Raw genomic sequence first — 17,484 nt, forward strand, 5'->3', positions numbered from 1 at the left:
CCCCCAAGATGGCGTTTTCAAACGGGATGGCTTACGGATCCCACATTCATGGAATTCTTAGATAAACAAATAGACTTTGATTGTAACAAGTCCCAGACCTCTGCTAGTATAAGATGGGAGGCTTTCAAGGCCTTTATTAGAGGCCAGATCATTTCTTTCACTAGCTCAAAGAAAAAAGCTACAACACTTGAAATGAAGACATTAGATAAGGAAATTAAAAAACTGGAAACAATAATCTATAATAACATGTACATTCAAAACGTCTACTGCTTAGATCACAGTATGATGAATTGGCAGCTAACAAAGCAGCTGCTGATTTAATGAGACTCAAACAGTCCTACTATGATTAGGGGGAAAAGCCCAGAAAACTGGCTCATTAAACAACAACAAACAGAAAGATCTATTAATTGCATTGAAGTCCCAAGTGGTAGAACTATAGTGGATCAGACAGATTAATGAGACCTTCAGCGTTTTCTATGGGAAATTATACAGCTCTGAGTGTTATAATCTGGACACACAGACAGAATTATTAGACAATCTTGATAATCCCCAAATTTCAGCAGAGGAAAGTGTTAGATCAAACTGTAACTGAATTGGAAATTGCAGAAGCGATTGGCTGTATGAAGGCTGGAAAATCAGCGGGCCCAGATGGCATCACTATAGATATCTATAAAAAATGTAAAACCAAATTTATATCACCTCTTTTGGAGATGTTTCAGGAATCCTTCAAAAATGGTCTTCTCCCCACATCTATGAGGGGTGCCTTAATCACTTTACTTCCAAAACCAGGGAAACCTATTACAAAATGTGAAAATATGGTTCCAATTAGCTTTCTGAATTCGGATACAAAAACACTCTGTAAAATTCTTGCAAGGAAATTAGAGGTCCTTCTACCAGGGGTAGTGGGGGAAGACCAAAATGCAGGGACGTGCACACGCTATGGCTAAGGTTGCCCGGGCAACTGCCCATTTCCCCTCCTCGAGTCAAAGTGCCCCTCCAAGGAAAATAAATAAATAATGGTGAATTTAAACAGCTGCAGAATTTCATGTAGACCTAGATTAAAAAAATCGCCACCCAAAACATTTCATAAAGTAGCCTTATTCACTTCCAATCAATAAGCCTATGGGCAACGAGAGTGGAAGTCACAAGGGGGGGGGGGTTTACTCTGCGGTAGCTACTGCACGCGACCGCCACCTGAACCTGCATTTTCTTACACTTAAGAGACGGTCACGGTTGTTTTATTCTGTGTCGATAAAAAACTGCTTTGACGTTGTCAGAAAATATGAATTTAAGTTGTAGAAATGAACAAACAAACAATCATCATCAAGTTTTATGAAATCAATTAAAATCTTCATAAATCCAGGCTCAGTTTGCAACGTTTAGCCTGAATAATCAGACGGCTAGCTTGCCTACCAGCCAACCAGCCCGTTATCACATGCACATTTTTTGGTAGGAAAACTAAGCTACATGTCCGCTGATGCTTAGTTTATAACATTTTGTTATAACAATAAGAATAAATGATGGAAGTAATGCATTAGATGAATTATTATCATTAGAAGGCAGGCTTTTTCTTTTTCAGGCCAGAGCAACTGCCCTTCAAAATTCCTGTGCTGTCCCTGCCAAAATGGGTTTATTCAAGCGATACAGGGTTTTCATAATGTCAGAAGAGTGCTCAATAAGAGGGATTAAGGAAAGTACAAGACATGTACAGGGAGGAGGATGAAGTATGTGTGTCCTTTGCGGAGGTATCTACCAAATGATAATTTTTTCATATATAGATACAGATATATATATATAGGGAAAATCTTCTGGCAAAAGGTTGTTAATATGATTTATCAAATTCTGTCACATAAATTACCACTGAATCCAAAGCTATTTATTCTTGGTTCATATCCTACCATACCACTTCTAAACGTAAAGAGTTCAGATTGATAGATGTGTATATTAAAAGCTAAAGGTATAATTGCTCTTAATTGGAAAAAGGTTGGACCAAGAATCGGTATGTGTGTTAAAGAAATGGCCTCAAACATGTCAATGGAAAAGATAACGTATAGTCTTAGATGTAAACAAAATGTTTTCGATAATATCTGGGGAACTTTTATGTACTTTTCACTTTTATGTATGTAAGGCATAATACTAATGTTCTTAACATGCTTCAGCAAGAACAGGCTCTGGGGGAGTAGGACACCTATCTGATTATGTACATTGACTAGCAGGAAAAATCACAGCAAAAAAACACTTTCAGTTTGTAAAATATACTTTTGTGTTTCTTTTTATTATGTATTGAACTTAATTATTATTTAGTTACTTTATTATTATGGTGGGGGGGGGATTTTTGCTGTGTATAGCTCTATTGTTGTCCAATTGGATGTGATTTGCAAACTGAAAATCCATAAATACATTGTAAAAAAAAAAACATTTATAAACATGGGTAATAAGGAGGAAAACTGAATTTGCCTTCAGGTAGTGGGAGGGATCCTAAGAAGCGCCCATCCTGTTAACTGCACCCACGTGATTGAACACTTTCATTTAATATGAAGTAGATTAGTTTGTACTAAACATAAGTTCAGTCTGAAATATTCATTGATGCATAGTCAACCACGTAAGTTCAAATAACACAGGCTTGACAAAACCAGGGACGCGTCATCTGGGGTATCCAGGCATAGCCTTGGGCATGTTGAGCTCCTAGTGCAGAGGTCTTCAACCCTGGTCCTCAGGGACCCCCTGTCCTGCACGTTTTAGCTGTTTCTCTGCTTTAACACACCTGATTCAAATGAATGGTCATTAACAGGCTTCTGCCTAACTAGATAACAACCCATTCATTTGAATCAGGTGTGTTGGAGCAGGTAAACATTTAAAACATGCAGGACAGGGGGTCCTTGAGGACCAGGGTTGAAGACCTCTGTCCTGGTGGATACTTGGAAAATAAAAACTATCTTCAGGCTAGATCAGACAACCGGCAAACGGGCTGTCCCAATCTGGCCCGCGTGAGGTAAATCAAAAATTTTAAATAAATAAATGTGTTGAGTGGAAGTAATTATGTAGTTTTGAAAGACTACAGTGATCAGGCGATTTACCTATGTGCGCTAACGCAACCTCACCGACAGGAGAATAAGTTGTTGGTTAGCCCTATAAATGTCCGCGTACGGTAACAAAACGAAAGGTTGATATAGAATGTAGAGTTTAACAAGATATGTACTTCTAAGTATCTGTTTACTGAAGTCAAAGGCAAAGCTGTGTTCTTAGTTTTGGAGAACAGGTCGCTGTGTTGAAGGATTACAATTAACACGGACAAATACAACTTGACTGATTCAGTGGGCGCGGACCGCTGATGGTTTGCTAGTTACGGTGCGTTCACACTGCAGCGACGCAAATTGCTTGCCATCACTCGCCTTCCCACAGTTCACTACGCTTGGGGGCGTTTCAAACAGATTAATGTAGAATGTAGTTCTCTAAAGTCACTGTTGTAGCTAGCTGTCATGGCCAAGTGTGCAGACTTGGGTTTACGTACTCGCAACGTCGATCAAAATACAACTTGTATACAAAGTACAAAACTGTTTAGTAGACGTACATGTTGACATGTGTAAAAAACATTGTATCAAATTACTCAGTCTCTGCTAATCTGTCGATACGATAGGGAGTTCCAGCCGGGCTAGCTAGCTAGTTACCACAGAACTAAGTTACGTAATGTGACTAGACTGAATTTGAAAGTACAAGCACCAACAACTTCGGCAACCTTGCGCCATGCATCGTTTTTTTTTCAAATTAGCATCTCTGTACGAATACAGCTATGTATCGTACAGGACTTGGTAAGCAGCCACTCAAACTATTAGTTTCTCCTCCACCTTGAAACCTAGAAAGCTAGGAATGTTCACCATGGTTGCTACGTTACGAGAAACAAGAAAACACTCCAATTGGCAATCGCAGGCGAAAATCGCTCCTCATTTGCGAAAATCTCAACTCGGTCGGGTCACCATGCACCACGCAAGCGATTCGCCTGGCTCCATAGAAAATGAATGGAAAACATGTTGTCGCTCGTATCGCTGCAGTGTGAACACACACGTTACGGTAGAGATACAACACTACTTTCTGTTTGGCAGCTCTGCTGTCCGGTACAATAGGCTGTACCGGACAAACAGTTTAGAAAATCTAAAATCATTTTGATCGTTTGTGTGAGGATTGCATTGACAATACACAGTTTGACTACAGGTACCTAGCGACTGCGGTGTACCTGGCTTCCTTTGCAGTGGCTTACAGTCTGGCTAAACAGAGAATCAGAGACATGACAAAAAATGCGGCATATGGTTCAAAGGTAACGTGTGTAAACACACCTTCAAATTTGATTCATTGGTGGCACTAGATGGTTGGAATGGGAGACATGAAATTTTGTGAAAGTGATGAGGGGACTGGTCCCAATGAGTGTGCCAAATTTCACAACTTCTGACCATACGGTTCTAGGGGCTGCCATAGACTGCCATGGCGGAAGAAGAGCTGTGCCAAATTTGGTGAATATTGGATACATTTTGTAGGAGTAGGGAAAATAAACTTTTTATTCATTCATTCCAAATGGCGGCCGCATCAATTCAGCTGTTATCACAAGTCAGGGGCGTACTGGGGGGAAAAAGTGGCCTGGGAGTTACTGTCAGACCGGCCCACTCAATACACGGCGCACGGCCCATTCAGTACACGGCGTGTTGCCCACTCAATGCATCGCAAGTGTTGACCAATCAGTGGCCTACTTGGAAAAATGCCCATACACACCCTGATTAGAAGAAATTATATCATATGTATATTTTCTTAAGTTGAACGTCCGAAGTCCGTAAGAACACATTTCAGAACACACTTTAGAAAATGTTAGAAAAATAGGCACCATGAGTGTGAATACAGATCGCAGGGAGGACAATAAAAGTCAGTCAGTGATTTTAGACGGTCTTAGAGAAAATTCTGTGTTCAATCTGTGTAAAATGGAAAATAGTTGGAGGTGCCGGCGATGTCAGAGGGAGGGCAGGTTGGTGATGGAAGTGGGCCGGTATTTTGGACCGTCCCAACCCCGTCGGCCCACCGGATATTCCCCCGGTATCCCCGATGGCCAGTCCGCCCCTATCACAAGTTAAATTGTGTCAGACACGGGATTGCCCCCTAGCGGTTAAATTACACAACCTTTTGTGGACCTCTTAGGAACAGGGTCCTGAGCACTTGTACCAAGTTTGATGTCAATTCAGCAAACATTTCCTTAGATATGATCTCACTTCCTGTTTTGGCGGTTTCATCACCGACTTGTTCAACTTTACCGGAAAAACTGTTTTTAAAATCTAAAACCATGTGAAAACGTTTGTGAGGCTTGATCTGAAGATAATTGTTTTTTTTTGCTTATTGCAGCGCCACCTAGATGTAAAATGGCATGACCTATTAAGAACAGGGTCCCTAGTCCCTATACCAAATTTGGTGTCAATGGAGTAAAGAGGTGCTGAGATATGACCTCACTTCTTTTGAAGACGAAGAAGAAACACTGCTGCTTGGCCACCAATAACAACAACAAGTTAATGTTCATTTAGCAGGTGCTTTTATTCAAATCGACACACCATGAACTGCAGTCAAAAGCTCAACCACTGAGCAATACCAACCCTTCAAAAAAAATAAACTGTAAAACAATTACTATTCTAAATGTTTAAACAATTCACTTTAGAATAGGGTGTTGATCTACATCAAACCAACCTCCAATACAAATTAGGGTTAACCTAAATATATGTCTCTTTTTTTTCCTTCTTTTTTTCACTCCAGATAAATGTCTCGGGGCACCGCTTGGAAAGTCTTTTGCAAAACTGTTTCCAATCTTCAGTTAAAATGGATACCAGAATGACCCTGAAAGTGTTTCCACATTTTGGAAGTTGACAGCACAGACAAATTTATTACCAGTAGTGTACAAGAATCATCCCCCTTACTTTCCTCTCCCTTACACTGTGGTGCCACATTCTACGCCTCCTGTCTTGTAACCACAAATTCAGCTCTGCAACTGACGCACAAGTTATTTGGGCATGTGCAGACATAAGGTGAGCTTTGGGTCATTTTGTGTACTTCTGTCCCGTCTTTTATTTCTCTATTTCATTTGACCAGGTAATAAATGTGTTTTTCAGCAAAAACTTATTTGATGATGCATACAATATGGTCAAAACAACATGCCAACATGTCCTTTGTAGCCATCTGTAAAGATGCGTGATAGCATTTCTTGTGAATGCTTTACTTGTTTACTTAATACATTGTGTGACATCTATACATTATTGCTGTCTTGGCAAAATGTTGATCCATCAAGAAATTATCAACTCACTGCACTTCAAAATCTAAGCATGTGTATCGTGACTTAGTTTTTCACGATTGCCAAAACACATTTCTCTAAACGGTCACCCATTTTCTCAAAACTGTAAACACAAAACCTATTCTTCAAGCACTATTTACAAAACCTCTGAATCCTCTTGCAAAATTAAACTTTAGCCTCAAAACAGTTTTTACCTGCGCTCAAAATCAAACACTGCTCTCAAATCATAAAGAAAGAGATCAAAATGATATAACTATCAAGCAGTCAGTAAACAATACACCCACAAATAGAAAACACTTTGTTCAAAACATATAGTTCTCAGGGAGGAGTCCATTTTTTATATAAAAACAAATTTAATATCTATCCGTCATTGTCTTTTGATGAATGAAAACATGTTCTATCATAGTAGCTCAAAATTGATCAGAAATTACTACTCTGCTTTTTTTTTTTTTTTTTTTATCTTTCTCCTCCTTGTACCCCTATACAGTACTGTACCTTGCATCTCATTACTAACTCTTGTTCTTTGTCGATATGAACCTGCAACCAGTCAAAATCTATTGAGCAGTCAGTACTGTTACTGTAACAAATGGAAAGCACAATGTTCAGGGCCATACAATTTGTTAATTGTACAGTATACAACCCACGATGCACTGTACTAGAGTATACAATACTAAAAGGGACATCAAAGGAGTAAACATGTGATCAATGTGCTTCTTCTCATCTTTGGGCTCGATTAGACCAGAGCACTTTGTCGACATCACAAGCAATATTTTCCCACCCTCAACAACCTGTTTGCTCTTTGAACTGGCTAATATTGGTTGTGTCACATCATTTGAAACAAGTTAAATCAATTTTGAGTGGTTGTGTTTTGTCAATGACATGTTTTCTCCATTTGTATTTTATTGTTGCCATTTGTGTTTACCAGTATGGATGACATGTGCATTAGAGTGCAGAATGCGTTTTGAGACTGTGTTTAGAGTTTTGCTGAAAAGTCTAAGTGAGATCTGCAAATTGTGTTTTACCATGTGAAATGACTTAAGGTATTGACAATAGACTGCACAATTAGCTACATGAGTTTAGGCAACTGAGAACTTTATTCAGCCAATGGGTTTTAGTGTTTTAGCAATTGAGAAAAACTGTAACAAGGCCCTACCAAATATCATCTAGCAAGTAGGTGCGTGCTATAATGCCAATGTTCTCACAGATTCTACCATGTGAACTGGCATGAGGATGTAGAGGTTGGAGTTGCAAGTGTGATTTTCAAACACTCTTAAGTGTCCACAAAGAGTTCCTCAGACTAGTATGTGCGAAGAAATGGTAGAATCACATCTAATTGATAACTCAAACAGGAAGGAGCTAAGACTACATGGCTTAAGCAAATAGCAACATTGCTGGGTATTTCATGTGGTTATGGTCTCTCTGGTAGGGATGGGCACAAGTATTCAAAAATGTAAACTGGATTCCAACGCAAGAATAGAACAATTTAATTGTCTGAGAACTGCAAGAAAACATTTGCTCGGCTACATTCAAAGTCTGTTCAAATCAAAACTCCATATAAACTGAATGAGTAACCTAATGCTTGTGTTACGTGTGTGCACTGCAATTTACCTTCCCCAGCAAACAAGGCCTAACTGATGGCAAGGAGTTTCTATGACATATGTAACTTGGTTTAACCGCTTTTATGTGATGGGTCAGTTTGACCCCTTTCAACTTTTTGAGTTGAAGTACTGTTAAACTTCTTTTGTATGTATTTAATGTTCCATGATTTAGGGTCATGACCTTGTATACAAAAGATGATGTCTAGTGGAAAGTCTTTAAATAATCTGTATAAGATGTTTTTAGGTAATTTTTGTCCCGGACACTCATGTTCACTAGTACATTACATTACATTTATTCATTTAGCAGATGCTCTTAGCCAGAGTGACTTACAGTAAGTACAGGGTCATTCTCCCTGGGGCAAGTAAGGTGAAGTGCCTTGCCCAAGGACACAACGTCATTTAGCACAGCCAGGAATCGAACCAACAACCTTCTGATTAATAGCCCGACTCCCTAACCGCTCAGCCATCTGACCCCCCCCAGTAGTTTCTAATTAATCAGGAAGGGTTAATTGAGACTTAAATTCTCTTTTTTGGGAGCGTACTGGCCGAGATGGGCAGCACCAAGTCGTTACACAATTACAACTTGAAAAACTGCAACGTCTAATAAGAGAATCATAAAACATTTTAAAACATTTGCTTTAAGTTCCTCCAGTTTGAAATTAATTTGGAAGGTTTTCCAAGCTGATGGAGCAGAGAACATCAATGCTCTTAAACTAAATTCAATATTCATAAAAAAATATTTTTCCTTATAGGTATGCAAAGGGAGGGCAATATGGGTAAAAAATCATCACGATAGATATTTATATTTCCATTCGATAACAATAATTAGGACGAAAGACCACAGATCCGTAGTAGTAGCAAATTAAGTCTCTTCCTCACCTTTTTCCCTACACTCTGCATAACGTTTAGGCAGCGCGGTGTGAGAGAAATGTTTGCGGCCAGGGAGCACGGACCTGGGGTCAAGTAACTTGCTTTTTATCAATACCTTGGCGCTAACTCACACTTTCTGCATGTTCCAACGAGTGATTATGCTTCAGGTGGTAAAAAAGGTTTGTCGTATTACCAGACTTGGTTGCGACCTGTTTATTTACTACACAATTTGCACCGAACACTGCTCTGCTCTTTGAGGGATTTCAAAAAGCCAAACCACTTCCAAATAACTGAACAAGACAAACCCTTTTTATCAATAATTTCTAAATTGGAAGTTGCTCCCTCGACATGGTTATCGCTGCCACTGCTTACGGCAATAAGACACATTTTCCGCGGTTAACATTAGCTACCCCACTCGAGGTGCTCAGTCAGTATATTTTAGTGAGCGTACGTAGGCTACCATTTTTCCGCAACTTCCTGTTGCATCACAGAAATTAAATGGACTGCTTTTCCTAATTATTCTCTATCGACATTATCGATATTATTGAAAATGAATTAATGTTACGATATCTTTATTGAGGGAAGTCATTACTTCGATATATATATTTTTTTTATCGCCCAGCCCTAGGTATGCATTTCATGTAAAAAAAAAAAAAAAATCACTTAATGCCTGCTATTTACAAAGAGTAAAGTGCTTTTTGTTTCTCATGTCCATTGAGCTTTCCACTACAATACTCTTATTTAGGTATGCTTCAGCACCCCATTGTTGAATAGATATCCATCATCATCATCAATAATTTATTTACATCCAAACTCAGACATGCATGAACAATGTTAGAATCTTTGTCTAATTCCCGAATACGTTTTTATTGCATCCGTTACAGTTTATAAATAATTTTTTAGTTTTTCTGGCCAAACGGTAGCTTACCACAGTCACGAATGTCATAACGTCACAAACCTGTGCATGTTTACCTATAGCAGTTCAGTAACTAGTTAGCTTGTGGAAGATGGCTAGTTAGCTAAAACTGCAAAATGGTACATTATGCCTGCTGGTAGCCAGTTAATAGCCAGGTAACAAAATGCCTTGTTGTCCCTGTCTGCACAGTTGCTTTGTCCTTTTGTTTAATGTCTTATGCTCTATGTCCACTAGGGCTGCACGATCATGGCCAAAATGATAATCACGATAATTTTGATCAATATTGAGATCACGGTTAATTATCACGATTATTTGTTGATTTTAACCTAATCAAAGTTGATTGTCACAATGCATTGTACCTGCAGAATGGATGTGAATACAACTCAAAATATACAATCAATTAAAACCAAACAATCTCCGTCCACACTAGAGTTTTCATATTGTTTTCCAAATGTTTGTCGTCCACACTAACACGGGTACATGACAATCGTTGTCATGCTTACACCACTCCTGCCCCTCCCGCCACGGTGCCCTGTTTACATACTCCTCTGGCAAAACTATTTGGGTTTTAAAATTGTCCCACCAGCTAACTGTTCAGCCAGGTCTCACCCAGAATCCCCGCTCTGTTTGGTTTAAACAGTGTTCTCTGCCTTGTCCCCCTATTGTTCAGGCACACCGAGTTCAACACTCGCCTTCTGCGTAGGAGTAACGCGTAGGTTATCTTAAGTGATAATACTTGTACCCGAAGTACACTAACTAAACTGGTAAATAAATTATAGAGATGGAGCAGCATATTTCTTTCACCTTCCATGTTCATCTTGACATTGTAGTTATAGAGGGAAAGCTACCCCCAATGCCATAGCAACTGAACGTCATTGTATCTGAAAAGCTCTGTGGACCCCGTCCACACTACTACGCAAACCCAGCGTTTTCAAATGTCTCCGGCTAGGAGAGTGTATTCGAAAAGCTCAGTTTTCAGTGTCCAAATACGCCGTATTAGTGTGAACGGGAGGTGCAAATGCAGACATGTATCCGTTTTTAAATTTACTCGGGCTAGTGTGGACAGGTGTGGACTCTGTTCTCTGTAACCGTTTACATCTAGAAACTAAGCTGCGTGGTGCAGGGAACATCTCGTGATCAGACATTAGGTGTATTCGACTCCATGCAGCGCCGCAGCCGGCTGCAGCCTACAGATTGGAGAAAGAGTTTATCATAGCCCAAATGACACATTTTCCGACTTTACAGAGCCGTTTATAACTCCTCCCCGACTGCAAGCGGCAACTCTCGCTGGTCGTTTTATGCAGCCGCAGCCGATGTCAAACGCACCTTGGTTTACAGAGCACTAGATTGGCTTTGCAAAAAATTACTTTGATACGGAGCTTTCTATTAACGGAATGACGCATTTTAAATATCGCTCAAATACGTGAATTTGATTGTGGGAAGCCGAAATCCTGATTCAAATTCGATTAATCGTGCAGCCCTAATGTCCACTACAGCGATACGAATCACTTCAGTTCATTAGAGCCATCAACGATTCTTTGCTGTGGGGGGGGGGGGGGGGGGGGGGTCAGTTGAGTGAATGCAGAGGTGTAGGTGTCCAAGTTCATTGTTGCAAATCATATAATGGGTGTAATGGCCAAGCATGTAGACGTTGGTCAGATAAGGGTTTAGACTCAGTGTTTCCCATTGATTTATTTTTGGAGGCCTAGCCACAATTAAAAATCGTGGGGACACTTTTACACTTAGCACATTACTGCCAACCTTCATTGGTCCACTGTGTCACAGTCTATTGAACCAAATGGCTTTCAACTGGGTTTGACACATTGGGCGGTGAATATCTAGTATCAAATTAGCATGAATTCTCAAGGATAAGATGTTGGAGTGATGCTGGAAATGGGGCCAGTCTAGATATGATAAAGAATAACTTTTCAAATAGTGATGGTGCCATTTGTGTTGCATTACATCAGTAATGTCTTACTTTGTGATCAGCCACCAGTGTTGGGGGTAGCGCGTTATATAATATAATTTGTTTCACAATATTATTACTTAAGTGAGTAACAAAGTAATATAACACGTTCGTTTTTGACATTGATTAATATTATTACAGTTACTTATTTAAGTAACTTGCGTTAATTGTCAAAGTTATTGCATGAATTCAACAAAAGACTAAAATAGCCTTATAAACAGATTGTTGCCTAAACAACACTTATGAGCAATTATGGCAGCAGAACGTGTAACGTTTTCGGGATGGAAATATTCATAATATTTCATTGAAGAAAAAACAAAGTATTTTGTTGGGGCACAGTTTGCAATTCACTATCTACTGCCAAAAGCAGCACTTCAAACTTAAAAAAACACCTAGAAAGTGTCCACAGACAAACAAAGCTGGAAGCCAGTGAAAAATTCACTTTAAACCTTAAGAGAGATGGCGACCCGTTTCCCAGGTGGCTGCTGGTTCATCAGCCAAGTAGACAAAGTTGTATAATTTAGGCCTTGCGGTGACACCAGCAGAGTTGAACAAACTAATTGCTGGATATGTTGTGGAAGACGAGACCATTGTCAACAGTCGAGTCGCCTGCATTTAGGAAACTTATCAGCAAAATATCAATCATTTGGCAAGGAAGCATTCACTAATTGATCAAAATAAATTTACGGCTGACTTGGATAAAGCTTACGATGTAATGGAAAGAGAGCTCAGAAAACCTTTAGATGGCATTGACTATGTAGCCACTACAGCAGATGTATGGGCAGCTAACAATGAAAGTTTCATCGGGGGTGACTTCATTGGGTTAACGAATCGACCTCAAAGGGGTCATTGACTGCAAAACCAAGTTTACCTTATCATGGTTGAATAAAACAGTTCGGTGGGTAAAATGGACATACAGTGAACCTCAAAGTCCATTGACACCTCTTTCCATTGCAAATCTCACAATTTGAAACTGCCGCTGTAAAACGGGCGGTTTACAAAAAGCCAGCGAATTGACGTCAGATTGGTGGCTCCACCTTTTTTGGCTCTGGTCTATACATCCGACCTTATGCTCATAACAACCGCAAGCTGTAAGTATGATTTTGTCGCTAACAGTTGTTAGCAGTGCTAACGTAGTCTGTATCTAGCATAGGTAGAATGTGTGATAATTTAATTAATTGGCAATGGGGCCAACCTTATTTCATTTTCCTGACTGTTTCATTCGAATAAACAACTTGTGTTGTCATGTAAATCTACAATTCACAATGCATGTTTGGCTATGTTGGCGTCTTTGCTCCGCAGCTTCACGCTTGAAAACCAACCAATCAGCGTGCAGCTCATCTATATATTTATGAGCATACCATAAAAGGAATAAACCTAGCGGTTTTTCCCGGTACAATTTCACAGGAAGCACCAAGGGGCATAGAACAGCACGTGGGACATTTTCAGCCCAACCAATGTTACATATCCTGTTTGGAGACCTTGTGAAATACCCCAAAAACCCAGTCAATGACCCCTTTAAGTAACTGAAAGCAACAACGCACAGTTGAAGGACAGTGGCAATCAGGTCAAGATGGTAGATGAAACATAATAGTTTAGGTATGGTTGTTATTGGCTCCTGTATTAGCTGCCGGCACACAATTCTAGTTCTGACCCCAACCTTTGAGAACACTCTTGATGGATTATTGTTGTTGGGAATCTTATCAGTAACTATTGATCTGCTCATAGCTCATGTTTACTGATGGTTACACCGCTTCACAAATGGGATTTGGATCTAGTTTCTGTACAAGCTCAAGGTTTTGTCCTCGGGGGTAGTGAGGACATTAACAGGGACTCTACATACGTAGGTCATATGAAGTATAGCGTATATGTTGATAAGAATATATGTTTGTCAGTGTTTGTTGTAAAGGTCTCTCTTATTGTCCAGTAATTTCAAGAGCATATTTTCCATTCATTAGAATTTTGTAAGTACTGCATTTTAAAGATTTAAATACATATTGGTATAAAACAAACAAAATTATATATGGTTGACGCATGCACTGCAGTTTGCTAAAACATTGCTAAATCCTCATGTTCTGCTAAATTATGCTTGGTCAAAACATCTGGTATTCCCAGCATATTTTAAGGACTTGCCAAACCAAACAGACGGGGATAAGTCTAAAGAGACATTTTGTTCAGTACCACTTGGATTTTGTAAGGAATTATTGGATTTAAAGTTGAACTCTAAAATGGAACAAATAGCTTTGCGCTCTGCCTACATGTAGCAGTAATTAATCCTGTACTATAGCAAAATTAGTTTTTCCGCTTACATTTCTGTTTTGACATATTAGGCTAGTTAAACCGAGGATGTTCGTAAAAGGCCTCAGCTGAAACCTTTTTGAAATTAAATATCCTGTAAAGTGGAATTGAAAATTAGTTTTAAGTTCATCACACCACAGAAGAATGTGTTGTTTACTACCCATCCAAATTCAAATGGAAAAAAAGACAAGTATGTTAAATTAGGCTTTGAAATCGCGAGAAATCGCGAGAAAATCAGTAGTCTTCTCTGCTTGAGACTGTGGGGGGCGTGTTGCCTGAAGGAGCTGAAGCTCCGCCCCCTCAAATGTATTTAATTTAGCAACAACAGCAACACTAGCTAAATCAATTGACCGTTCCCCAGGCCACGCCCCCTTAGTTAGTGTTGCTACGTCCGACACAATTCCCGGAACTGTCAACCCAAAAGCCATAGCGAGTTCGGGGATAAGCGCTATAGCTGTCAGTATGAGTGAGGATTTTTGGAGTAATACCTCTGCGATATCTTCCAGATCCAGGCAGAAGGGACTGCAATATGCAGTGGAAGGATACATTCAAAATATTAAAATTAGCAACGAAGGGGAAACAACAAAAATCGAAGCCAAAGCATACAGGGCTCAAGTAGCCTTGTCTGGCCAGGCACTTGAACAGTAAGCACAGGGTTGGAATACTCAGGAATAGGTCGCCCACTCACAAAATTCTACGAAGATTGAAATAAGTTTATAATGGCTTGTTGGGACGTTTTGTTCAACATTAATACAGTATTTTAAGCTCCTGGCAACTTGCTGGCGTTCGTTGGCTAGCTTAGCTTGCAATTTTACAGACGTTAACAGACAGCAAAACATAAATTAACTAAAAAAGTGAAAGTTTTACTTTACATATTAAACAATGCTTCTGACAAAAGATAAAATTAAAATCAGGCCTGGACCTTGCCTTAAACCAGTCCTTCTTTCCTGTTGTATGTGTTCTCTGAATGTAAAAAAAAGGATAAACTATTACTGGCAGTCACAAGCTGCTGTAAACACTGTCATAACACCTCACACACTAAATTGAATTCATGCATCCTACTTTAAGGTTTCTCAATGACTCAGCTATCTCTCGTCTTTGTCGTACACAACAGGGATTTGTTTCTTGGAGAATAGCTTCCTATTCTTCCTAGGGGTACCGGTGGAGCTACCCACTGACTCTAGCCATAGCACAGAAACAGCCTTGGTCAGGGTCACCAACGACCTCCTGATGGCAGCAGATACTGGTTCCCCATCTGGCCAAGTATGCATTCTACAAAGTGGCCAAGTATGCATTCTACTGACAACCATTTAGAATTTGGGAGAAATGTTATTTACTGCATTTATTTGTAGAAAATGACAATGGATAAAAAAAAAAAAGAATCTGCTTTGTCTGCTCAAATAATGCAAAGAAAATACATTTATTAATTTTTAAACAACACAAAACTAAATAATGATTCTTAGGAAGAGTTCAGAAATCAATATTTGGTGGAAAAATTAATAAATAAAGTATGTGAGTTAAAAAAAGTTATGTATTCTACATTTACATGCATTCAACATACAGTTTCATTTTAGATTAACTCTATTACACTGTTATATAAATAATAAATCAACTTAACAACATCCAAGCAGTGATTGTTTAATCTTGATCCTATGTGTGTGTGTCTTTTAGTGTACAGCATCCATTCTCTTGCAGATGCTGTAGCTGCATGAGGCAGGAATGTATTCAAACAGTCAATTCATCAAAGGCATAAAGGTCTACTCCATTTTCAATACACTTGTCAAGTGCATTTCAACATTATCAACTGAAAAAACATTATTTTGACAAAAGCCTCTGAACGATTCGAACTAATTAGTAATTGATCCCATTAAATCAAACCAAAAAGTTCTGACTTCATCTATGATATCGATGTATGTCGATAGCGCATAATTAATGAGAACACGTCATTTGCATAATTTAATAGGGTTGGAACTTTAAGTCAAAATAAAAAAATATCTTACATTTGTGAGGATATTCATCTGGTAATGTTTCATTCTGATAGAACAGGAATTTATTTTTCCTCTTCACCTGTAGTACCTCCCCTTAACCCGTTGAGGAATAGCGTCGCACATTTGTGATTTTGAGCATTCCAATTGACTTTTTTCCAATAGACAAAAACTATGACAAACGCTATAGTATGTATTCAAAATGTACAATGAGGAAGCTAACAAGTAACCCTAGCAGGTAATAGCATTGCTACGAGTATTATGCTAGGTTGCTAGGTAACGGAAGCCAACTAAAGCTGGCTAGCTTCCGTTTCGGAAAAATAACTTACTCTGGTGGGAGCGTCGGAAATATTTAGAACTCACGCATCTAAGAGTTAAAAATATTGTTGATATGGTTTGTGCGCAAATAATTTCATCACCACATGGAGCACATATCCAAGAATATTTGGAATCAAGAAAGTCTTTATTTCCTGAGAGTCCACTAAAACCAAAACATCATTTCTTACGGCGCTTTCCTGCACTCATTTTAAAATGTGGTCCTCTGATTAGATTATGGATGATGCGCTTCAAAAGTAAACACAGACATTTTAAAAGATGTGCCAGGCATTTGAAACATCTACCTAACTTAATCCGAAGGACATCACATGTTTAAGGAATATCTTTCAGTTGGGTTGCAGCCAGATTCAACAAGTCAAAGACAGTTGCACTTTTTCCCCCAACCTTTACAGTGATACGATTTAACATGCAGTGAGAGAGTTTTGCGTTTCAGAAATCAATACAAGTGTATCCAAAACAGTGTATAAAAAGGTACATAATTTCCAAGTGTCAAAAAATTATGAGTTGATTGATAGCTCATTATTTTAATTCAACATTATACCGCTGTGTATTTTGTGATGGAAATACATAAAGCTAACCATCATCCTGAATACCATCTACAGTGCCCTCCAAAAGTATTGGAACAGTGAGGCCAATTCCTTTATTTTTGCTGTAGACTGAAAACATTTGGGCTTGACATCAAACGATGAATGTGAAACCAGAGATCAACGTTTCAGCTTTTATTTCCAGGTATTTACATCAGGATCTGATGCACAAATTAGAAAATATCACCTTTTTGTTCGAACCCACCCATTTGTCACGTGAGCAAAAGTATTGGAACATATGACTGACAGGTGTGTTTTGTTGCCCAGGTGTGTCCTATTACATACATTATTCAATCAATAAATACCACTGAATGTCTACACTCAGGTTCAGATTGGGTAAGATAGGTTTTGTCTATGCAGACTGTATTCAGAGGTGAAAACAACATGAAAACCGGAGCGCTGTCTTTGGGTGAAAAACAAGCAATTGTGAGTCTTAGAGAAGATGGAAAATCAATCAGAGCCATTGCAGAAACATTGGCCATAGCCAGTACAACCATTTGGAATGTCCTGAAGAAGAAGAAAACTACTGGTGTACTAAGTAACAGACGTCGAACAGGTAGACCAAGGAAAACATCAGCAGTTGATGACAGAAACATTGTGAGAGCTGTAAAGAAAGAC

General features: G+C 39.0%; 1 protein-coding gene across 2 annotated transcripts in view; it reads right to left on the bottom strand.

The window, feature by feature from the left end:
* The window catches only part of slc38a4 (solute carrier family 38 member 4), a 71,991-nt gene that overhangs the window by 47,904 nt on the left and 6,603 nt on the right, over positions 1–17,484 (bottom strand). The window contains exon 2 of one of the 2 annotated variants that reach the window (XM_047017753.1): positions 700–795. The exons of the other annotated variant lie outside the window; for it this stretch is intronic. The gene's annotated coding sequence lies outside the window, so the exon portion shown is untranslated. The remainder of the gene's footprint in view (positions 1–699; positions 796–17,484) is intronic. 2 annotated transcript variants of the gene reach the window in all.

The sequence above is a fragment of the Hypomesus transpacificus genome, unplaced genomic scaffold (assembly GCF_021917145.1).
Source record: "Hypomesus transpacificus isolate Combined female unplaced genomic scaffold, fHypTra1 scaffold_62, whole genome shotgun sequence".
Classification (NCBI taxonomy): domain Eukaryota; kingdom Metazoa; phylum Chordata; class Actinopteri; order Osmeriformes; family Osmeridae; genus Hypomesus; species Hypomesus transpacificus.